This window comes from Nipponia nippon, unplaced genomic scaffold (assembly GCF_047370975.1).
Source record: "Nipponia nippon isolate SJK-2023a ecotype South Korea unplaced genomic scaffold, ASM4737097v1 scaffold_25, whole genome shotgun sequence".
Taxonomy (NCBI): Eukaryota; Metazoa; Chordata; class Aves; order Pelecaniformes; family Threskiornithidae; genus Nipponia; species Nipponia nippon.
The window spans coordinates 2,380,643-2,403,945 of NW_028262342.1; the positions used below are offsets into that span (position 1 = coordinate 2,380,643).

General features: G+C 51.8%; 3 long non-coding RNA genes across 5 annotated transcripts; 2 read left to right on the top strand and 1 right to left on the bottom strand.

Moving 5' to 3' along the window:
- Positions 1-161: 161 nt before the first annotated feature.
- LOC148055240 (uncharacterized) lies at positions 162-21,165 on the bottom strand. Of its 2 annotated transcripts, none has more exons than XR_015705670.1 (3): positions 20,953-21,165; positions 625-905; positions 162-539 (listed from the first exon to the last, which is right to left on the bottom strand). It is a non-coding gene; the product is annotated as an uncharacterized LOC148055240 (long non-coding RNA). The 2 variants fall into 2 exon arrangements; XR_015705671.1 differs by lacking the exon at positions 20,953-21,165 and adding an exon at positions 5,892-6,141.
- LOC148055241 (uncharacterized) lies at positions 7,123-18,379 on the top strand. The gene is made up of 4 exons (XR_015705672.1): positions 7,123-7,525; positions 8,084-9,018; positions 9,977-10,106; positions 11,234-18,379. It is a non-coding gene; the product is annotated as an uncharacterized LOC148055241 (long non-coding RNA).
- Positions 18,852-22,030, top strand: LOC148055242 (uncharacterized). 2 transcript variants are annotated; one of them, XR_015705669.1, is made up of 2 exons: positions 18,852-20,712; positions 21,264-22,030. It is a non-coding gene; the product is annotated as an uncharacterized LOC148055242 (long non-coding RNA). The 2 variants fall into 2 exon arrangements; XR_015705668.1 differs by having other exon boundaries at positions 21,461-22,030.
- Positions 22,031-23,303: the final 1,273 nt, after the last annotated feature.

The window sequence follows — 23,303 nt, forward strand, 5'->3', positions numbered from 1 at the left end:
CTTGTCCAAAACAGAATGCACTTCCTGAGCAGGGGCCGACCAGCCAAATCTGATCAGCTCCCAGGGCTTTGAGTCCGCAGGCTAAGCTTCCTCTTGCTTCTAGTTCTTAACCCAAACTTCAGAGCTGGGTGCAACAAACTTAAATCGCAAGCTCAGATCTATCCTCTTTGTACCAAAGTATCCACTCCCCTCCAGACTCGAGGACAGCCCAGAAAAGAACAGCACACTTAAACCCTTTACAACTTGAGCCCATCTCCTGCAAAAAATGAATAGAACTGAACACCAGGAGCTGATGCACCAACTCATTTCATTGTTTCTCTTGCACCCATTAAACAGAGAGATTTTCCGTAAGTAGGTGGCTCCATGCTCATACGACTGAGGCACGGAGCAGTCCCTGGAAGAATGCAATCCTGGGCGCTATGAGAGAAGACCCACTGAGTTGTTCAACAACGCCATGCTGTGTTCTGGGATCCTCAACAGAAAGATGTGATGCCTCAGGAGCTCTGTGGCTGAGCCAGTCCTCCAGTGGTTTTGCTGCTCTTTAAGGAAGGCAATAGACTGTATAGTTATCACCTGAAATGGGATAAAATCCCTCCCACCAAACTATACAACCTACTACCTCACCTCCACAGAGCAATACAGAGGTCTCGCCCGATTCACGGCCGTATCACTGGCTTTGCATTACTTGCACCACCTGCCTCCATGCTTGGAGAAGAAGTAGATGATGAGAACTGAAGACCTGACTGTCTCCTTAGGAAAGACAGTAGATTGTATAGTTAGCTCAAAGGGAGGATAGGACTCCACAACTATTCAATCTACTACCTCAGCCTCAAGGACAGCTTGGGATCATGGCAGTCTAAGGCAATGAGATGATCCTCATCCAGGCATCAGCTGCTCTGCGGCTCCTGTGAAGAGAAATGCGTGAAAATTCATCAGACTTCACGACGTTCGGGGAAAACCCAACCTTGTCCTGGAGCTCCCTTTCCTTATTTAAACCTCCTTCAGTCCACCTGGACTATCCTTTATCCTTGGCGATCACACTGGCTGCAAACTTTATGCACCCAAGGGCTTACAGAAGCAGCAGCCCTCCCCTTTGAACCCAGGGCCATACATGCAGATAGCACGTCCCTTCTGAAACTGCAATGGCACCAAGTAACGTACAGCCAGGCTGACCTCACCTCTTGAACACACAGCATATCTAGAACAAACCTGCCAGACCAGATAAGGGAATCCATCAATTTAGCTGCTATGCACTCCAGGGAATTGAGCAGATTAGAAATAACTGAGTACAAGGAAGCTTTTAGCCTGCAAATGTAATGGTATCGAGTACATCAAGGCAGATCTCATTTCCTAAACAAATGAGTGCAACATGCAGGCTTGGTGTCCCTTTAATGCTATAGCACAGCCAGGCAATATTAGCATGGATCTGAGACAGACGGGCTTCCCCCCAAGCCCTTGGCTCACCTTCTGAGACTTTTTCATTCTCTGTACACCCAAATACAGATGCTAGGTATTAAGTTGGTAGTTTAAAAGAAACGCATGAGGTTCTTTTGCAAAGAATTCCCCTTGAAGATTAAAGAAAGCTGTAATGCAAAGGGAGCCACCAGTAGCACGTTAAGCGGGCGGCGTGTGCAGCACAGCGGATACCCAAGGGAGGACTTCCCATGAGAGCACCGTGAGGTGTCCCCAGCCTCCCCAGACATCTGCTGAGCATTGTGGTGAGAGAGGCAGGGGCTAAGGCAGCAGTCCCCAAAGGGACAAAGGCTGCCTAATGCTTTGTGCTTCCACAGCTCACAGGCAACTACCTAAATAAGTGAGATTCCCAAAGGTTTGTTGAACTATTGTAGCTGGGATCCTTGAGGTGAGGGTTTAGGATGGCCTGGGGTACAAGCAAGGTTTGGAAAGTGCCCCTGTTCCTTTGCAGAGCTGTCCAGAAGTCCTTCTCACCGGCATTCAACACAGTCCAGGTAATTCTCTTAATTTCCTTTGACAAACTCAGCCTTCACACGGGACGACCTACTGTGCCAGGCCATCTGGCCCAGGCGTCTCCTACTGCGACAGGGTATAAATAATGTCAAAAAATCAATGTTGCAGGATGGATTCCTATAGCATTTAAGTACCCAGCCCATCCACAGCGCCAAGTACCTTGCATCCCAAACAGCCTTCTGACGGGAAATATTATTCTTCCTGTTTTATTGGCATAGAAAGCGATGCACAGAGGTTGCACATCGCTCCTTAGCACATGCAACACCAGCCAGAGCTTCCCCGAGGTTACAATCAGGCTCGAAGGGCCATCCAGTCTGTCACAGGCCACTCTGCCTCCTCAGGGAGAGAAGTATTAATTTAGACAAAAGTGTTTCAGCTTCCCAAAAATTAAGGTAGTGCCACAGGCACCAACCAGAAGGGATCATGGCAGCAAGAAAGCCAGCGGTTGCTGCAATGGTGGAGGACTGGGGAGGTGGGCAGCCCAGACGATCGCATCAGATGATGCATATAGCAGAGGACCCTCATCTTCTCCAAAGAGACTCTTGGCAACTGACCTGGACGAACAATTTTTCCTGATTCCCAGTCTGGTGGCTTACAGTATTTTAAGCATATAAGCAAGACGTATAGGCCAGGCATTTAAAAGGTCGCTCTTGATACTATTGCTGAGAATAGGCACTTGGGCCAATCTCAAACTGTGGGTGGGAAATTACATTAAATAACTCCTAGTTCACATAGATCTAATTATACATGGAGAGAAAAAAAAAATCCCTTCTGACTTCTGTAAGTAATCCTGAAAACAGGAGATTTAATTATAATAATTGTCTTAGTGAGTATAGGTTTTGGGAATACCCAGCTGCTGACTCTGCAATCCTGATCTTGCCAGGATCCGTGAAGAAAGGAGTCAAACAGGAGGATTTAGAAATACTATGCCCGGTAAGGATCACTATGACCACCCTACCCATAGTATCACTGTCACATTTATTTGTGCTAGGTGCTATACAAATTGCAATGACAGCAAGCCCCTCTCCCGGATGGCTTCTGGTCTAAACCATCAAGACAAAAGATGGGAAAGAAGGAGAAGCAGAGAGGTGACCAAATTTTCCAACGATCTCACAGCAAGTCCATGGTAAAGCTGACACTGGAACCAGCCCTGGGAAGCCCTGCTCCAGTCTCTGGTCACACTGCCAGGGCAATGGTTTACCTGAGCCAGCCTAACCAGGTTAGGACAGGTTGATATCCACCTCTCCCGACTGTCTTTGAGGAAGAGGGAAAAAGTGATGTTCCATTTTAATATCTGTAGGAGAACCATAGATCCTGGGAGAGAGAAGATCACACACATACTGGATAACAGCTCAATGGTAAAACCCCGCTGGGGTTTCACAAAGAGGCATTGTGAATTAGTCATATATCCATGCAGCCATAAGATTTGTGCAAACTCCATATCTACTGAGATTCTCAGCAAAAATCCCACGGCAATCGCCAAAGTGAGCTGTGTTCCAGCTCTGCCCTGCTTTCCAGACGTGCAGCCTTCCCTTCTAGAAAATCACTGCTAAAGCATGAGATTTACAAGTGCCTGAATGTGATGTAGCTATGCAAAATTCTGGATAAAATAGCCAACAGGGTCTGTAGGAGTCAGAAGCCTACACCCCAAAGCCTCTCACTGCCTTCTAAGTTATTTAAGCCCAGTTTTGAAGATTTTTGGATACTTGACTGCTAAGAAGTGGACCTCTTTGAAAAACACCATTTTCTGTGCAGACCTTAAGGTAGTGGCACTGCAATTTTCCCTTCCAAGATTCATACGAGTCCTTCAAAACTAGCCAAATTTGATTTTTGTGAAAAAGCTCCATCGGTCTCTGCAAGAGACTGCAGGGAGGTCCCCGTGCTCAGCGTGTGCCACAGCACAGTCCTGCTGTCTAGAGGTGCTCGGAGGGATGAGAAAAATTGGCAGGTAAAAGATTAATATGCTTCTTCACAGCAAGATCCTCCAGGCTGGCAAAAAAATGGCATTTCCAGTCCAGCTTTCAGACTCATTTTTGGGAGGGAGAGGTGACCTACAACTGTTCTTCAGTTAGCAGGACTCAGGGCGGCTCGTGACGAGCAGCCGATCAGACCCCCAGGAGACAACCCAAGCTGATGCCCCCCCAAATTTCGAAGCATCCACGGACCGAAGACGCCCGAGCACGGCCAAGTCTCTGCCTTTAAAACGGGGAGGCACGGAGCCCGCCTCGGAGAGTAGCTGGAAAGGCTCCGAAGCTTTGAGGAGCTGATCTGGTTTTTTAAGGAGCACTGAATGAAATGGAGGAGGGGGGGAGGAGGGAGGAGGAAACCATAAAACAACAAAGTCGCTCCTTTAAAAGCAGACACTGCTTTCAGCTTTTGTATAGCCGCAGTCCCGCACGTCAGTGCCAAAACGTGCTGGGGACAGGCAGGGCTTCTCAGTGGGAAATCAAGGCCCCGCGTCTCCGAGAGGCTTTTCAGCCTCCTGGGGCATGGGCTGGACTGGGGCAGAACCAGCCCCGACCAACGCAAAGCCTGTGTGCAGCCAGCCGGCTGCGTTGGCACAAAATGGCTGACCGTCGGCCATTTTGTTTCCTTAGCTTTGCCTGTAGGGATGCCGGTAGTGACTTCACGTCCTTGCCTCGCCACGTTGCTGGAGTGGAGAAACAAAAAGCAAACAGACCAAAAAAGAAAAAACAAACCCCAAATAAGTGAAAACAAAAAGAGGTGGGGAAGGTTTTCGATAGCTCCCCAACATTGCCGGGGCGTGCAGCCACATACAGCACCGTTCAGACCTGCGCGACTACTGGCCGGCAGCGAGGAACCCGCTCACAGAAAAAGCAGCAGGCAGACCAAAAAAATGTCTTGAATGCACCCTGTGCCACTGGAAAGCAAAAAAAATTACATTTTCCAAACTAGCCACAAGGACAAGTTGCTTTTAAAGTCTCACAGGCCAGGCAAACCTCTCGGAAAAGCAAGGCCAACCATCTTCCCAGACACCCGATCCTGGAGTCGATATTAAAATATCACGCTTCAAAAGAGTTAATCAAAGGTGCTGCAAATAGGGAAAGGGAAATGGAAGTAAAAATATTTAAAGTTCATTCCTGCAACAGCCCCCGTCTCAGCAATGCTTTTCCTCCATGCTCTTTTAATGACGTAGGTAGTATTTCACATCAATGTTGTCATAGCATTTGTTTATTATTAAATTTTATTTCTTTGTTAATAAACAGCTACTCATCTGTTAGGGGTTGTTTCAAGTCCTATCAGATGTTTATAAACATCTGGATCATCATTAATGAATCTGGTATTGTTATCTATAATACACGCATCTGTAACCTGCTCGTCACGCAACTTATCTTTTATTAATCCTTCATAAATCCGTTATTAAAGGTGGCCACAAAGGTAACGTTTTTTCCTAAACGTTCGTGTATTTTCCTTGTCAGTTAGCACGTAATTTACACTCTCCGGAAGAAAAAAAAATCCCAGAATTTTTGTCATAAAAGTAAAACAGGCGCTATTGATATTTCATTAAGTAATTTCTCCAAAATACTAAAAATCAAGAGATATAAGAGAAAGAATATCTTTTTGGTTTATTTTTACCTGCTCCATACTCAATTCTATAGGTTAACTCAAAAATCTAAAGAACGAAGGTCCTTCCCTGTAATACTCTACAAAACTCTTCCATTAATACTGTTTTCTTTCTCGATGTTCAGTTCAAAAGCTGCTCACGAAAGGTGCGCAGGTAATGTCCACCCCTAACGTAGATTTGGACCAAAGCATTTAATTTAAAATGCGAACCGCCCGCCCAGCGCCCACACATGCAGCCCCGGCTCTGGGACCACCGTCGCCCATGCAATTCTCTACATTGTCCGTTTGTAAGCAAGCCAAGCAGATATGGAGGCAAATACCTTTCTGTGCAAGAAAAGCGATTTCCCCTCTTTCTGCTCTCCTTCCCAGCTCCTCTCTGAAAGTGTCTGCTTCTCTCCAGATGTCCGGGCAGCCCCTCAAGGAAAGGTAGGACGATCACCCCAACACTGATGCCTTATCAAAGCCCGATCCCCCCCATGCCACTGGACAGAGATCTGTTCCTCCGAGCGTCCGTGAACGAAGAGACGTGACTACTAACTCCAAGACATCCAGGCTACTGAAGGAAATGCAGAATCACTTGTAAAAAAAAAAAAAAAAAAATCGCTTTTATTTGGCGCATGTTCTGGTATTTTTGCCATGCTTCTGCGCAAAATTGTATGGTAACGCCACCAAGTTCCCTTAAACTTTCAAGGCATGTTACTGTTGATGGCGTCTCTGTCATGTATCACACCTTAACGTGTGCAGGATACACACGCTGGCGCAGTAAACAGCTTGTTATCACAGTACAGCTCCGTCCTCGTAAGAAAAGCAAGGGCTTAAAAAGCCAAGAACAGCTATTTCTTTTAATATTTAAATTAAGATTTTGTATTCCCAAGATGAAAACTTTCAAGGCAAGAAGGCAATAAACAAAACAAAAATCCCTAAAAAATAATCCTCCGGATCACATCAGCTAAATCCAGGCACTGCCAGATCAGTGGAAAGGTCAGATCTCATATTCACCAAAAACAAGAGGACACACAACAGGTTAAAATGCTACCGTCCAGCAATGACCGGCTCTAATCATACCAAGCCGATGTGTAAAACCATCCGCCCGTCCAAAAACAAATTAGACAACAGTGCTCTCTGGTACTTTATAAATACAGAAGAAAGGAGGGCTGTTTTATTGAATATAGCGAACAAACCTTTCCGTCCGGCTATACCGTGCAGCCCCGCGACTCTGCATGCACCGAGTAGCCTTACGCTGCTAATACAAAAGCTCAGTTTGGCAATTCCAGGCATTTTCAGTGCTCAACATACGCCAAAACTACCCACTCTCTGCCTCTGATTTTGGTCTCGTTCCAAAAGGTCCTTTTTTTTCTCTTTTTTTTTTTTCTCTCTCTCTCTCGCTACAGCCGGTGCCACGCAGAGACGGGAGAGTTGGGCTCGAACATGGCCGCAGCCTCCAAAAAAGAGCCAAGTTCCAGCGTCCTGGCTTCCCCCTTCCAGACGGAAAACAAAATGGCCATGCAGCAGCCATTTTGTTTGCTGCGGGATGGGAGGGAGAAGGGAAGGGAGGGGAGACGCAGGCCAGGAGGGAGCGCACGGGAAGGATGGGGGGGGAGAGGGAGGGAGAGGGGAGGGCATCGATTCGGCAGGAACCCAAAAGCTCTGCAGCGATGCCCGGGCGCGTCCTCCCTTCCTCCCGCCGGGGCTGAGCGGCCCCATCCAGCCCTGCAGCAGGACCGATGCGGAGGGACGGACATGGAGTCGGCTTTTCCAGCCCTCCCAGGCCAGTTGAGCTCGAGTTGTCCGGCCTCACAGGGGTTACGCTTCCTTCCCTGGGCCTGGCTGGCACCTCCGGAGATCCTGCCCGCTGGCACGGGCAGGCTCCTGCCTGGCCACTGCTGGCACCGCATGGCGTGGACTCTGCGAGAGCTCCTGATGGGAGCCAGGCAGGAGAGCGGAAACCAACCCGGTAACGTCAAACTCCTGAACTTCCCTGGGCAGGAAACGGTGTAAATAACACCCGCAGGGAGGGGGAGAGGAACCCGGAGCAGGCGAGGAGGCCCTGGGGATGGTGGCTCGGCGGCAGCATGGCCTCTACAACCCAGATCCCAATGGCACCTGTGGCAAGGAGGCCCAGGGAGGAGCGATCCGAGGTTTCCTCGCTTGCTCCTGTCTGGATGAACCCGCCTCAGAAATGGAGCCACATGGCCGAGGCCCATGCAGGGTCCGGGCTGGCTTGCAACGACGCCTCCCTGCTCTCAAGCACACCAGGGGACAGTGCAGGCAGCTGCCTGATATCTGCCCATAACGCAGGGCGCAGCTCTGTCCTTGTCCCTCCGAGCACACCGGGAGGAGTGAAAGGCTGTGCGAAGCGGCAGACGATGGGGCTGAGCTGCGCTGCAGGCAGCGGGGCTTGCAGGCAGCCCTGCCTGCCCAGTGACCAGCTGGCTCTCTCCAGCAGCGCCTCGTGCCTGCAAAGCACCTCGCAAGCTCCATGACTTTTACCTGTCTTTCTGCCCTTCCACAGCCCAACGCCACAACTGCCCGTTCAGGCAGCACGCCTACGGCTTGAGGGACCAGAGAAGGACCAGAGGGACCAGAAGCATGGCGTGAAACCTCCTCGACCCTCTTCTCCCTAAAGGACAGAGCTGAGCTCCTAGTTAGCAGCCTTACTGAAGAAGCCAACAAGCTGCAGAGATGAAGCCCACCCTCCACCACGGAGGTGAAGTCCCTTCAAGTCCTGACCAAAACCAGACAAGAGGTTTTCAGAGCACGGCAAGCACCGCACGACCTTGTGTGAGAGCACCCAGCATGGGAAGACCCTTAGGAGCACAGAAGTCAACCCCCCCGGGCTTTCTGCTTCTGTAGGCAAGACAAGCAGTGAAAACCAGGACTATTCCCAGGATTTAGGATGGGTAAGAGTTGCCAGTTACAAGCCCTATCCCCTAAGGATGCAGGGAACTGGAAATGCCAAAACCTAGCACAGTTTTGAAGCTGTTACAGCTCTTGTAGGAAAATCCTATAAGGAAGGTTGTTAATTGCACAAGGCACTTCGTGGCATATTCATGTGGGATAAATTTAAGCACTGGAGGCTGGACCTGCTAAGCTTTATCTAGTCAGTGGGGAGGACAATTTCTCTGCAGAGTAATTTGGAGCAGAAACATAATGCCAACATCTTGAATTCTCCTGTGAACAAACCTAAAATCTCAAGATTTTTTTAATAACCACTATTCCTCACCATTTGATCCTCTACCAACTTTCTGTAAAGTAACCTAAGCTCTCCAGGTGAAAATTATGATGAATGTAGTAGTAATTAGTAATCACAGCTTAGTAATTTGCTGTGATTGATTAGTCTTATTAAAATGTACCTGAAAATAAGCATCACTTGTAACAAACTCTATTAAGTGCCTGCCCATCCTGACTTTTCCTGTGGGCTAGGTGGGGAGCCATACAACCTCAGAGGTAGGTTTGTGCACTTTGTATTAACCTTGTAGTTTGGAAATTTTGAAGGTACGTAAGAGATCCAAGTCTGGTTTATTTTAATAGGATTTGGGAAGGCAAGGCTCACTTGAAAACCCCAGCTTTTGCACTGAAAGAATATTGCATTTCTTGTGCAATACTCTTCCAGGAAAAACACCGAGGCAGCTTGCAGAATGAAGACCAAAGGGCTCTGGATGCCTATAGCAATAGATCAAGAAATGTCCGTGTGCAGCACGTCAGTTTGAAGCTAGGAATGAGGAACGGTTTCAGCTGCTCTGATACCAATACTCTCTTCTAGAAAAACCCTGACAAACTGAGGAACTTTATTTTTATCCTTATTCTAAGTGAAAACTTATTATGAACAGGGCAGGACGAGATACATTCACAAGACGGGGTGTTTTGCTTTTCTCAATAACAGGGCCCCTAGGCAGCGCCTTGCTGGTGGGTCCTGAGATGGAGCAATAGGGCGTTAGGGACATGCATGGGGCTAGGATTGCTGAAGACATTAATAGCCCCCACAAAAATCACACATAACCCCTCGGTGCTAGTTGCTTATTCAATAAATCTTAGTCAAATGGCTAGGAATAAGAATTTAAGAGTAAAGAAGAGGGTGCGTGCGCTTGGGAGGCTTATTAGCGTGGAGGGGAAGGTATCTGACTGCGTAAGCAAGGGAAGGAGATGACAAATGCACAACAGGTTTTGTGGACCTGGGTGACTGAGAGCTGAGATGGTTTGTGTTAGGAGAAGGAGGTGTGAATACGATTAAAATGCTGGAGCTTTACAAAGGACAAGGGAGGAGTTGCTGAGCAGGGGGATATTTTTGTAGCCTCCAATTTGGGCTACTGTGGGCTTAGTAAACTGGTGGTAGATTAAGACATGGTCATGAAAGGAGTCCCTTCTACAGGACAGGTTGCTTGCTCTTGGTGCTTTCTGCTTTCAGATGCTGCTGCTGTGGCCTCACCAGAGCTCTTATTCAAGGCATACCCTTGACGTTGCTGTTCAAGCTTCCAGTGTTGTGAAGGGCTTACTGCCTGGGCAAAAGCCGGTTCAAAGCCAGGAGCAAAGGACTGGTAAGGCACGTGGGCCCATACTTAAGCCCCAGGAGACTCTCTTCCTCGGGGATGAATCACTGAATGCAAGATTTGGTTCTCATTCTTCCACACACGTGTACTGGCTGCCAAGGACTGTCATTTGATAGCAGGTAGAGCAAAGCGTGCTGTCTGACTTCAGATCAGAGCTGGGTGGGGAGAACAAGATTCCCATTTCTGTTTGTGATCAGGACTCGTGAGAAAGGGTCTGTGATGCTGTCATGGGTCTTGCAAGCCAAAGAACTTTATCTTTGTGCTTTAGCTCTGTTTTTTCCTACCATGTCGTAAAGCCGTGGAAATCAGCTGCTCATGATCATGTGTTTGAGTCTGTGGACTTCCTCAGCATCAAAGCTTCCCCTCTGGCTGTTTGCTGGAATCTCTTCGGGTCTTATCCTTCTGGTTTATTCTCATCCCAGTGACCCTGTACAAACACAGCCCCACCGTCATCTCTCACATGCTCTTTCCTCCCCACATTGGCCATTTTGCTTCTGGTTCATAAAATTTAGAGTGGATGAAAATGTGAGTAAGAAGCAAAGGGATTTTATTCATTCGCTGATGAGAAAAACTTTCCTTGTGAATGAGGAGAAATGGCATTAGCTTTTTTCCTTAGCTGGTGTGAGCATGTGGGTGAACCAGATCACCTTCTCTGGGTATATTTGGATGGATTCTTTTCTTCTCCAGGTTTGTCCAGCAGCACCTTTCCCCACCGGGCCTCTCTTTAGGACTCTTCCATTTCTGTCTCAGGGTAACTATGTACATAAGGCGGCAGCAGCAACAACAAAATCATTTGGGAAGGAAAAAAGAGAATTAACAGCTGCTTTGCTGAGCTCCTGCATCCAGTCTTATTGAGTCACTTTGTCTCTGTTTCCTCCTTTGGGAGACAGATGCTCCCTACCTGGGATGCTGAGAAGGTTAACTAGTTAATGTAGTAATTAACCAAATGGGCTTTGAACAATGGAATTGCTTGCGGCAGTAGATGCCATGAAGGTCTAAGTCTAATACTGGCTTTAAGAAGGGTGGGCTCCCAGTTCTTATCAGCTGGGACACCTTCCCCTCAGCCAGAGAGAAAAGAATTTAACTTATCTGCATTATTCATACTGTTGCCACAGCACATCTGAAACACAAACGGCCAGAGTCCATCCGAGCTCTTCCCTGCCTGCTTCTCCCACCAAGGCTGAAGACGCATCTGATTTTCTTCTTCTCACAAACACAACTCTGGGGCTGCAGACCGAGGAAGCAGAGAAATCCAAGCTAGGGTTTTTGACAGCATTGCTAGTCTTTTTGGTACGTGCCCAGCAGTCTGTTTGTGACCCATATCCCACCTTGCTCTGGAGGACTGCGTGCACCCAAGGCAGTTTCTCCTCTGCCTTCCAGAAGATGGGTGGTGGCAGAGAGCACTCTGCCTGCTGAAGTGAGAGATGGCTTCACTTTCCACATCACTGGGACCCATCCCAAACTGGATCTGGAGCTGCAGCTGCAATGAATCCTGCAAGCCAAACCGTTTTAGGCTTTGGCCAGTCCTGAGCTCATCCAAAGGCCATTTCATGCAGCTCCAAGCACATTATGTGTCTATAGAGGCAACCGAACAGTGAAGTCAAACGCCACAGCGGAGGCTGTTACCTAGTTCTGAAATGTTCCAACAAAGATGTAACCACCGGAGATGATGGAGGTTGTTTGCCTTACTCGGGCATGAATACAGCAATCCATCTAGGCTGTGCACTTCATCAGGGTGCCAAAAGTTACCCCTTAAGAGTGACATTGTCCCCAGGCCATCCCGTGTGGGCTGGGTGGAAGAGAAATTGTGACAGTTTTGATTGCTCAGGGAACTGAGGTCGAGTTTGATTTCCAAATGCGAGACTAAATTCTCCTTCTGCTACAGTTCTGCAAGCTCTGAAACTCTGCAGGTTTAGCTGGGTTCCTCCCCAGCTGGAAAAGAAAATGCAAGGCAACATCACAGCTATTTCTTCTGTGTCACATTTATACAATGTAAAGGCTTAATCTGAAGAAGCTGAAATTCATAATTAGGCAGGCAAGAACCTACAGTCTGAAAAATGCATCCCTCTTTCTAGTCTAGTCTGAGGCGTGTATTGTATTAGGCTCTTAAGGGCTGAGTTTTCAGAGCTGCGTTTTCAGAAATGAACGGCTGCTGAAAGCGGCCCCTTAAAATAAGCAAGATTAGCAAATGTTCCCACCTCCAGCAGTTCTGACGATGACACCAAGAGACAGATTTTCATCACCCTTTTGACTGAGCCCTTCTGGAGCTGTGGACATATTTTCTACAGGCAGAGTTCTTTACAAAACTCCCCTTTTCCAACACAGAAACTATACAGATTCCTAACTGCAGCCAAGTTTGACCACAGATACCATAACACAGATCCATCTCTCTTCCCTCTTTGTTGATGCAAAAATGCCTTGGAGAAATAATATCGATATGTCTTTGCTAATTGATGGTGGTGTGTTGGCTTTGACCCATCAGTTGATTGGCCATCCTCAACTGTCATTTCCTAAAACCAATATTTTTCTGCTTGTTTATCTTCCCTGGCCTTGTTTGCACACAGCCACCACCCAAAACCCTCTCTCTGTCCAGGGAGTAGGATTTATCGCCGCTGTTTCAGTAGCAGCAGAACACAGAACAATGTAGGGCCTATGCAAACAAGTACTGCTGTTTTCTTTTGCTTTTCATTTATTCCTTAGTGGTAAATCAGTGCATTCCAAAACAAACACAAATCAGAAGATTTAGGACCCAAAGAGCAGTCCAGAGCAATATAATAGGGGCTGAAGACAGGTTGCATTTAGAAGTTAAGCAACAAGTACCCCTTGAAAGCAAATGAAATGTTTCATCTGTGATGTATACCTCAAATTATTTCTGGTCAGTAATGACATTTTGGCACTCTGCAAATGGCAGCAGCTCAGGTGCCTGGATCATTTAACACTACACACAGGAGAGGTCTGGGCTGAGCGTGCAAACTGCTCTGGGTAGGGACCATCTTTATCTTCCGTATGTGGATAGCACTTGGTACAACGGATCCCTCAAGACACTCCAACGACCAAATGCGACACAAGTTAAGAGCTAATATAAGTGCGGGTTGAGACAGTTTGGACACCAGAACTGGGAATTATAACCCTTAGATTTTGTCCTGACTCTGTCACCAAGCCTGACCTTTCAGAAGGCCCTGAAGGACCATGCAAGCTTGAGCCACTGTGTTACAAAAAAGCATTGAGCCACACACCAGCTCCTTCTTTGACTTCATTTCAGCCCAAGCCGGCACATTGGCCTGGCGTTTGCAAGCCAATGCAGGGCTGCCATGTAGTTTTTGCATAGTTGGACAAGATTGCCAAGGAAAAGAAGGTGGAACGAATCCTGAGGATCCTGCATCAGCAGCTATCAACTTTAACCAGCGTTCCTACAGAGCGGGACTGAAAGCCTAGTCCCTTCCACAACCACGTGGGGACTGTATAGCCTGTGCTCAAGATCCCACATGATGAACAAGGCTTTACAAGCCTGGCAGCCGAACATAATCCACCTTTACCTGCCTGTGGTAAAGTTGAGCTCAGATGAGCAGGCTGGAAAGCTGAGCTTATCAGCGTGTTACAAAGATCACTTCGAACTTTTGTTCAAAGCCCTTGGGGAAGACGCCCACCCTCTCTCCAAAGAAGAGTCTCTTCCTGGGCTTGGTCCTGCTGTTAGCTGGTTTGTTGGCTGCAGGTCTCCAGGGGCTCCCTCTGGCCTGAGGCGGGGAGAGGGAGCAGATGCCGTCACGGCATCCATGGCTCAGAGCAAGCCTTGTTCTCAGCCTGCCTGGAGTGGCCGTGGCAGACACAGATAAAAACAGTGCCCGGGAGGCATCTGCCTGCAACGGGGCGTGCGCTGTTGATGCGCAAGGATGAACAGATGGGTTGATTACACAGGGAGAAATGGACACTAATCGTATCCAGATTCACCAGCTGCAGGATTTCCTCCTGAGCCCTAAAGGACAGGAAGCCCTTACCTGCTTTGTTATCCTGTCTCTGTTCATTAGCCCCTTCCCCCGCCCTGGGAACCACATCTCAGCTAATTCCCTGGGCAGGGGAGGGCCCAGACTGCAAAGCTGAGATCCAGATGGGAACTCCCACAGTGCTCAGGCACGGCTGGATCCAGCCCCAGGTCAGGGGCCTATCCTGGCTGTCAGCTCCAGCACAGCCAGGCTCCACCGGCTCAAGTTTCCCTACTTTGGGAGCTCGTTGCCGGACTCTTCTTTTGCCGCTGCCTCTCTGAACAGCCGGGAAGATTTCAGGACTAACGAGAGCAAGTTGTGCAACAAAGACTGCGTTGGGGATCGACACATCGTGTGTCACCACGTCTCTGCTGCGATGCAGCTGCTTCTGGGGTGGAGTCCAGCGTGTGTTGCATAGCACACGGCTGATGGAGCCAGGGAGTGAAGGAGCTTTTGCAGATTTAAAACAGCAGAGGCAATCCCCCAGCAGGCTGTAGGACGACTGGCCAGACTGAATTGGGAGGTGATGGTGGAGACCTTATCTGTATTCTTACTCCTGGGAGACTGAAACATGCTGAGTGGTCGGGTTTCATCGCCTGCTTAGCTTTTATGCAGTGCCAGGTTGGAGAAAGGAGCAAACCCCTCCTAGACCCCTTTATCCGTGTCCCTCTGCGTCCGTCCCCACTCTCTTCAGCCACAGTCACGTGCTCCCAAGGCAGCGTGGCTGGAGGGATGATCCCAGGTGTCCTCCCTGTGGGGCTGCTCAGCTCCCAGGGTCTCAGCCCAGTCCTTTTCCCACAAACAGGAGCCCTGGGAGCAGACGTGGCGGAATTCAACCTGTTGATCGTGTTGGTATCAGCACCCACCCTGACTTTTGGTGGAGTCTCCATGTAAGGAGTGCAGCCTGCTTGAAAAATGTTATAACGCAAGCCATTGCTCCGAGTCAGGCTTTTTGGGACCCTCTCTCCTTGCATGCTCAGGATGCCTCCATTCCTAGCCCTCAGGCTTCTGTTGTCAAACTCGATGCGAGCAAATTAGCCTGCTCCCATCCTGCTGCTGGCTCCCAAGCCGTCCTGGCTCCACACGCTGGGATGCCACATGCTGCCCCTGTGACCTCTGTTCCTCTCAGCAGGGCCGGTGCCCAGCACCAAGCAAGCCAAGACTGAAGGAGAGGAGAACCACTCCCTGAATTCTTGATGTTATTCCCAGAACCTCCCTGCCCAGCCAAAGCTGCTTCAGGTCCCCACACCTGGCACTAAAACATCAGCACGGGCCATCCCACGAGTTCAAACCAGACCCTGAAGATCCTGACGGAACAGTCGACCAAGTCAAAGGTGGACATGGTTGCCCTGCAGAGCCCTCAAGCTGGGAGGAGGAGGAAGAAGCACAACACTTCTCATGGTCTTGCAGGTGAGGAGAAACCTCCTGCCTGGGCCGGGGCTGCCCTGGGATGCATGGCCATCTCCCTTGGGATGGTCCTCGGTCCCCAAGCCCAGCAGGATGGTGACACTGATGTGCTGGCAGCAGCCACAGGACAGAACAGCACTGATGGGAATGAGCGGGAGAGGTGCTGGCAAAGCCACCACCCCACAGCCTGGCTACGGCCCCCACAAAACCACAGGGTGTTACATGTGGGGTGATACTTGGTTGTCATCATCACAATGATATAATACCTACCTCTTGGGCTCCACAGACCTCACTTTGTGCAGCATGTTGGTTGTGCCCTTTCCTGGGCTACTTCTTCTATTTTCTGTGGCCAGGACTATCTCGTGAACGACCCTAGCTTGCCAAACCCAGCGTGCATTAGCCCTGCGTATCTCCTGGGCTTTCCAACTGCAAAGCCAGACAGCACAGCTCAGTGCCCATGAGCAACCCTACAATAACAAACCGGCCGCCTCGCTTTGTCCTCCCAGCCCTCACCTTTCGCAGCAGCCAAGTAACATCAAAGATAAACAGTAGCCATGAGCAACTCCACAATAACAAACCAGTACGAGAGAAAAAAGTGGAGGGAAATTAGGGAATGAAAGAGGTGGCAGAGAGAGAGGAAAAAAAACCTGCAGGAAGGAAAATAAACGATATTGATTCTTCTGAGGACCAGCTGTAGGGTGGTACGGAGGGTCAATCAGATCTGGGTACCTCTGGATACAGTATGTTCCCCATGGTGCATGAAGCTGCTAGCATCAGCCCTCCCTTGGATGTATTTCTACAAGGATCCCGTTAAACTTGTGCCCCCAAATCCCCTGGGACAATTAGTGGAAAGGCTGAGGATGGAGCCCAAGGCCAAATTCAGTCTCCTTGCCTTTCACCCCCTCTTTCCCCACCAAAAGTTGTACTGAAGTGGGGAAGCTTAATAAATGGATGGTCCAGGATGGGGGAAGCTGGTGCCCTCAGGTCTGGCCTGTAGAGACACAGAGCACAGCGTTTTCTGCAGCTGTAAATCAGGCAATTTTCACCAATGCAAGTTTTGCTCCAAGTTGTTTTTTTTCTTTAAAAAAAAAAAAAAAAAGACAAAATAAAAAAGGAAATCACAATCCAAACTCTGCCTTGGCCAAACCTGGCCCTTTTAAGGAAAGGAAATTTCCCAGAGCCACCCTCGACAAACCTGGAGGCCCGATCCTGCTCTCAGGAATGTCAGTGCAAAGCCAGAGTGGCTCTGCTGACTGCTGGGGGGTTATGGCAGCTGAACGAGGCTCCAGCCTCGGAGAAAAGCTCCTGGTCTCCCGCCCAGAGATGGAGCAGAGCTTGCACCAGAGCAGTCTGAGAGCAAAGTCCTGATTCAAAGGCAATAAACAGCAGAAAGATCCAACTCCCAATTTCAAGAATTCATCCTTTTTGCTGAGCCATGTTCTGGAAGCATGAGCCCTATTTTGCTGTGAGCTGTGTGGAATAAAACAGCTGCGTCCCTTGGCTGGATGGCTCTTCCAGGGGTGCCAGATGTTTTGCTTAGGACACGTCAGAAGTGTCTTGCTTGAGTTCAGGCTTTCTCTCCTCTCCGGCTGCCCACTGCAGAGCCCACTGGAGCCATCGGCTTCAGCCGGTTTTTTTTATATCCACTCTCCACTAGCTTTTCCCAGGGAAGCAAGAGGGTTCGGGGACAAATTGGGAAAGGTCTGGTTCCACCCCAGCCCCTGCTTGTATCAATAATCTGTAAGGGGAAAGCTGGGCTGATGAGCAAAACCCTAGTGCTGCCTTCTCACAGGCATTAAGGGGCTGGATGTAAACTGGTGTGTAAATGTGCTCTGCTGAGAGGGCATCCCGACACATTTTGGGGGTCAGATCCCATGAACTGACCGCCCCCAGCTCCCACAACACAGGAGTTTCAGCTTCCAAATCAACCATGGGATATTGTGAAAACCTACCTACGGCTGTGCTGAACGGCACACCGGCAAGCGGCAAGGTTTAGAACCAGACCCCGGCATCCCGGCTGCCAAACCTGAGTGCACGAGGCCACGCAGCTCGCTGCAGGACCGGGAAGATGCGCAACATCCAGGACAGCATCTCTGGGAGCCAAGGGGCAGGCGAGGCAATTTTGGGGATGTCCCCGGAGCACGGCGAACATGGCCAGCGCAGGCTGGCGGGTCACGGAGGCAAAGCAGGGCTGGGGCGTTCGGGTGCTCTGTGGCCAGTTCGAAGGCTTTACTGTAGGGCCATGCGTCACTCACTGAAAGAGGATTTTTTTCGGAGAAGGGAAGAGGAGGGGGGAAGGCAGGCAGGGGGGGAAGGAGGAGGAAAAATTTGGTGAAGGAGGAGGGACGGCTTTCATGGCTCCCAAGCGCCTGCGAAGTGCACGGCGGCTGGGAAGGAGGACCCTGCCCTGCAAACAAGCTGCTTTTGTTGCGTCCCGAAAGGGCCTAAATTAAGTTTGACAGAAAGAGGGCAGATTCACATGCGCTGGGGCCAAACCCCCAGGCTCGGTTAGGGCTGGGCAGACCAGGAGAGCTTCGGCACGGCGGTGCCAAATCTCGCCCGGGTGCGAGGGGAGAGGCGCGAACCTTCACGAGGCAGGAGGTGCTGGGCGGCCGCGAGCGGCCCCGTTAATCATCCCGATGCCTTCGCAGAGCAGCTTCCTCCCAGGAGCACCGGGCTTGGTCCATCTCCAAAGCCTAAAGGCCGCCATCAATCCGGGAAAAGCTGCTGTCGGAGCGCTCCCTTGGCCGGCTTCGCCTGCCGGGCCAGCAGAGCCTCCCGCCCCGCTCCCGGGCATCTCCCCGGCCTTGCCGCCCACCCTGGCACACCGTGCCAGTGTGAAAAACAAGCCAGCTTCTAAACAGTTAACGCTGACAAAACCAGACCGCTTGAGTTCCCTCCTTCCCGAATCGCTCCTGGTGTAATTCACCCCCCCCAAAAAGAAATAAAATTATCCTCCTCCTCTGACCTTGCCAGGGTGTCCTCCCTCCCTCCCGTCCTCCCTATCCCTCCTTCCACCCTTCCCATGCCCCCACCCTGCGCTGGCACAGCCGGCCAGGAGCACGCGTGCCCGCCGGTCTGCTCGGTGCTACGAGCTCCCACCACGTTAGCTGCGGCTGCCATGTTGAATTGCAAATCCGACATGATTCGACATATTTTTTTTTCCTCCTCGGTGGTGCCCGGTGGGGAACTAAAGCAGCACCCGCGCAACACGCACCCAGCCCCGGGTGGCTCTCGGGGACGTCCCGGGTGGCGGGGTGAAGGCAGGGAGAGAAATCACCCTCCAGTCCTGCTCCAAACACTGCACGTAGGGACCTGCCTAACTGCTACACATCCCTCTCTACAGGAGACCGATTTTTAAAGTCGGATGTTTTAGCACCAAGGGCCAGAGGACTCGACGGGAAGGGGTTTCGGGGAGAAGGCAGGTTACAGCAACAACAAAGCGACTAAGCAAGTGGAGGAACACAACGTTATTTCAAATCAAAGGCAAAAAAAACCCAACCGCATGAAAAAAAAAAAAAAACAAAATCAAAATTAAGAGTGAGGTTCGATTTCGTACCAAGGCAGCAAGAGAGACGCACCGTGGAAGAGAGTGGTTTTGTTGTTGAGTGGTGGCTGGATTTAGCTCCGCTTATCCGGACAATCATCGGGGAAGGATCCTTTTCCGAGAAAGGCCAGTTTGAGTGAGACAGCTTTTTTTTTTCCCTTCTCTCGCTCGCTCTCTCCCCTTTCCTTCTCCTCGCAGCTCAACGCCAAGAAATGGGCGGTGCCTGGATGCCAGGCTCCATCCGAACGAGACACCCAAGGCCAACGGAGGCTGGCACAAAGGCGAGCTGGCAGGAATTCCTGCACTCGGAGCCGCGCGCCCGCGGGACGAGCCCGCCACCTCCCAAAAAATCAACCTCCGACGCCGCCCGCTCCGGAAAGTTGCCTCGTTGGGCTCAAAAACACCCCACCAGGCTCAAGCACAGGGGGAAAAAAAGGACAAGGGGAGGAAAAAAAAAAAAGAAGCCAAGACTTTCCTTTGCATCGATACAGGTTAAACAAAAGGCCTGGGGAGGTGGATTATTTTTTTTCCGCCCCCTCTGGGCTCCTCTTCCCGCCTGCCCGTCTCCCTCCTCCCTCCTCGCGCCCTCCATCGCCGGCTCCCTTGCCCGCTGCCCCAGCGTCCAGGCAGAAATGAGCCCTGGGCTCCCTCCTTCCTGGTTTTAGCACGACAGGAGGCGGCGGGTCCTTGAATAGGAACACACACACCCAACGCGAGAGGGATCCGATGGGGGGGCAGGAAAAAAAAGGACCAAAAATAATATATATACAAACAACAACCCACCCGCCATGGAGGAAGATTGGAAGCAGTCGCCGCCAAGGGGGGCGGATTGGGGGTGGTTTGGGTGCCAGGGGGTATTTTTGGCCTTTTTTTTTTTTCTTTTTTTTTTGCTGCCCTAGCACCTGGGTTGTGCCGATTGTAAAAGGGAGTCACGGCGGGTTGGGGAAAGGACTGGAGAGAGCGGGGGGGCAGCCGGGGTTGGTAGCGCTGCTGGGGAGATGCCAAAAAAACAAAACAAAACACGTTTTCATTTTGTTTGCACCAGCCTGGGCGCAGGCGAGCGCGGGAGAGAGGGAGGGAGAGGGAGGCGCACGCCGCCAGAAAGCCGCCGCGCTCAGACGCGGGCCTGCGGCCACGTCCCTCCGCAGCCGCCCCAGCAGCCGCTCCCGCTCCCTCGTCCCCCTCTCCCTGCCCACCCGGCTTCGCCTGCCAAGTCTGAGTTGGCACGGCTCCCCCGGCTGCGCCGAACAAAGCCGTCACCCATCCCCGAGCCGGCGCTGACAGTAAGCAAAGTGACAGGCGCATCTTCCGCATGTTAATCCAAACGGCGAGAAGGCGAACGAGTAACGGAGGCCCCCCCCTTGCCATGCACGTATCCCCCCCCCGCCGACGACCCGCGCACCCCACCCTTGGCACCCGCCGGCCTCGTGCGGGGATGGCGAGGCCCCCGCCGGCGGGAGCACCGAAGCCTCCCTGTCGGCGAGGTTTAAATCGAGCCAAAGCCCCGCTCGGCGGGCAAACGAGGCCACTCGGCATCTGCTGTACCTGTTCCCGCTGCCTTCATCTCGCCTTGGAACCGTGACAAGAGCGCACTCGCCTCTGGTGGGCTCTCAAAGCCGCGGGTCTGTAACCCTTTGCAGGAAGTTGGCACCGATCCCAGGTAGGACTTTACTCCCCGGCTCTCGCTCTCTCCCCCCACCTCCGCCTCCCGCTCCCTCCCCTCCGCCTCCCCACCCATCCTGTCCCTTGGGCCCCTCTCGCGTCCCCCAAAACACCTCCCGGCCCCCCGCTCCCCCTCCGCCGCTCGCCAGCCTCGTCGGCCGGGGGGCAACGCGGGGGGCGGCCGACCACTGCTGGGTGCCCGCCGAGCCCCGCGCGCCCACCGCTCTTGCGCACGTACCCTTCGAGGATGACCTGGGCAACACAGAGAACAACAACTTCCTGCTCCGGCTCCCTAAAACGCCTGTTTCCATGCAGGGGTTAGGCGGCGCGGCGAGACGGGGGGAGCTGGGAGGAGGTTTGGGGGTTTGTCGTCATTGAACCGTGCTTTTTTTTTTTTTTGCCTTTTTTCTTTTTTTTTTTGCCTTTTTTCTTTTTTTTTGCCTTTTTTCTTTTTTTTTTTTTGCCTTTTTTCCTTTTTTTTTTTGCCTTTTTTCTTATTTTTTTATGCCTTTTTTTTTTTTTTTTGGAACGTATATTTCTGCCCAGCAGCCCGAACCCAACGCAAAGGGAAAGGGGGGGGGAAGAGAAATCAAATGGGAAGAGAATAGCTCCAAGTCGGCAGGACAATGCACGGGAAACGGGGAGATTAGCGTAGCTCTCGAAATCCATCGCGCCCTCCCCGTTTCTGAACCATTCGCCCCCGCGCCTCGTCTTTTTTAATACTCCCATCTCCTGAATTATTCCAGTCCACGAGCGGGAGGGGAGCGCACAGTCCGGAGTCCCTCGGAGCTGCCAAGAGCATTGCAACAGGAAAGAAAGAAAGCGAGAGAGGGAGAGCCAGGCAGAGCCCTCACAATCGAGCAGCGAGAAGAGCAAGGAGAAATTAACATCCAATTAGTGCCGTGTTTAACGAGGGAGACAGAGGCGGCTGTTGTTTTATTGCCCTGTTCTTTTCAGGCGCATCTGACAGGCAGCGGGGAAGGCACCCCTGCTCCAAGTGACGTCATCATATTTTATTTTTTAATTATTTTTTCCCCCCCTTTTTCCCCCCGTCTTTCCTCCTCCAAGTTTCGCGGAGATCGTCTCGGCAACTCGGCCAGGGAAATTTGGGACTTTCTTGTATTCAAGCTGCCGGCTCCCCCCTCTGCCTCCGGCCTCCTTCCCCCCCCCCGTCTCCGACACCAACCCCGGAAAAACAAACGCGCCAACCCACCCCAAAGTCTTTGTTCTTCCAAAAAAAAAAAAGGAGAAAAAAAAAAATAATAAATGTTGGGATCAGAGCCGGAGGGAGCCCAGAGGAGGTTTCTCCGCGTGCGCGTCCGAGTGCGTGCGTGCGTCTGTCCCCTCTCTCGTCCCTCTCCCCAGACGGCTCGTTCGCCTTGTAAAACTTTGCGGCATGTGACGCTGCTCCGGCCTCCTCTGGCAGCCTGACAAGAGCCGTACCGCCCGGCCGCAGCGCGCAGGCGGCTTTTAAGGGAGAAACTCCATTCCTAGAGATCAGAGAATTAACACGTTTTCAGCAAGGGACGGCGCCTCGGACAATGGCCGCCACGGCGGCGGCAACACCGACCCTCACCATGTCGGGTCGCGGCAGGGGGAGAAGAGCTGAATCAAAAGCCGGGGAGACTTTTTCCCCCTCCCCGGCTCGCTGGGCCTGCTGCTTCTCCCGCCGGGATGGGGGGGCCCAGCACCATGCGAGCACCGAGGGCGGCGTATGGGGGCCATGGCGGCCGCGGGGAAAGGCATCCCGGCCGACCCCAGCCCGCCTGTGCTGCCACCTCTTTCCCCCAAGGCCTGGGGTCTCCTCGGGGTGGGATAAAATGCCGCCGGCTCCCCCCGAAGAACATGGCCATCCCAGGAGGGAACGGAGCGGCTCGGCTTGGGGGATTTGAGGGAGCTTCCTCAAAAAAAGGGCCCGCAGCAGGCAAGGGGGAGCGTGGAAAGCAGCGTCCCCGTGCTCTTCCCCTCCTCTTACAAGGCTTCAGCAACGGACAGAGCCCCACCGCCAGCGTGGCAGGCCAGGCCACTGCGCCGAGCTTTCCCGCCGTGCCCTTTGTGGCCTTTTCTCCTTGTTTCCAGCCAGGATTTCCCTTGTCCAGAGGGGAGGAATCCAGCAGGACCCAGCTCCTCCGTAACTTCGACGGCGGGTGAAGGCCATCCCGGGGGACGGGGTGGCCCCGCTCCCACCGAGGACAGGGCTGTGCAAAGACAGGGGACGAGTCCAGGGCCACCGCGCCGCTGGCGCCTGGGTGCGGTCCAAGTCCCCACCCTGAGCATTTCCCGGCACCAGCCGGTCCCACCTCCCTGGCGGCAGGATCTCCTCCGCGAGGGTTATTATTTTATATATCTATTTTTTAAAGACTTCTTTGCCTACGTGGAGCTCGGCGCTGCAGGAGAACAGTGCAAACAGCCTTATCGAGGGCAGCCACGCTGCAGGGGCACTTCCTCACGTGCGGCCGCAAGACGGGGGCCCTCCATCGCTGCCAGGGCTGGCGGGGGGGGCTGGCACCCTGACACCAGGGTGATGGGCACCATTCAGTCATTGGGAGAGGTTTGCTGGGCTGCTTTCCTCCCGGCTCTGCAGCGGGG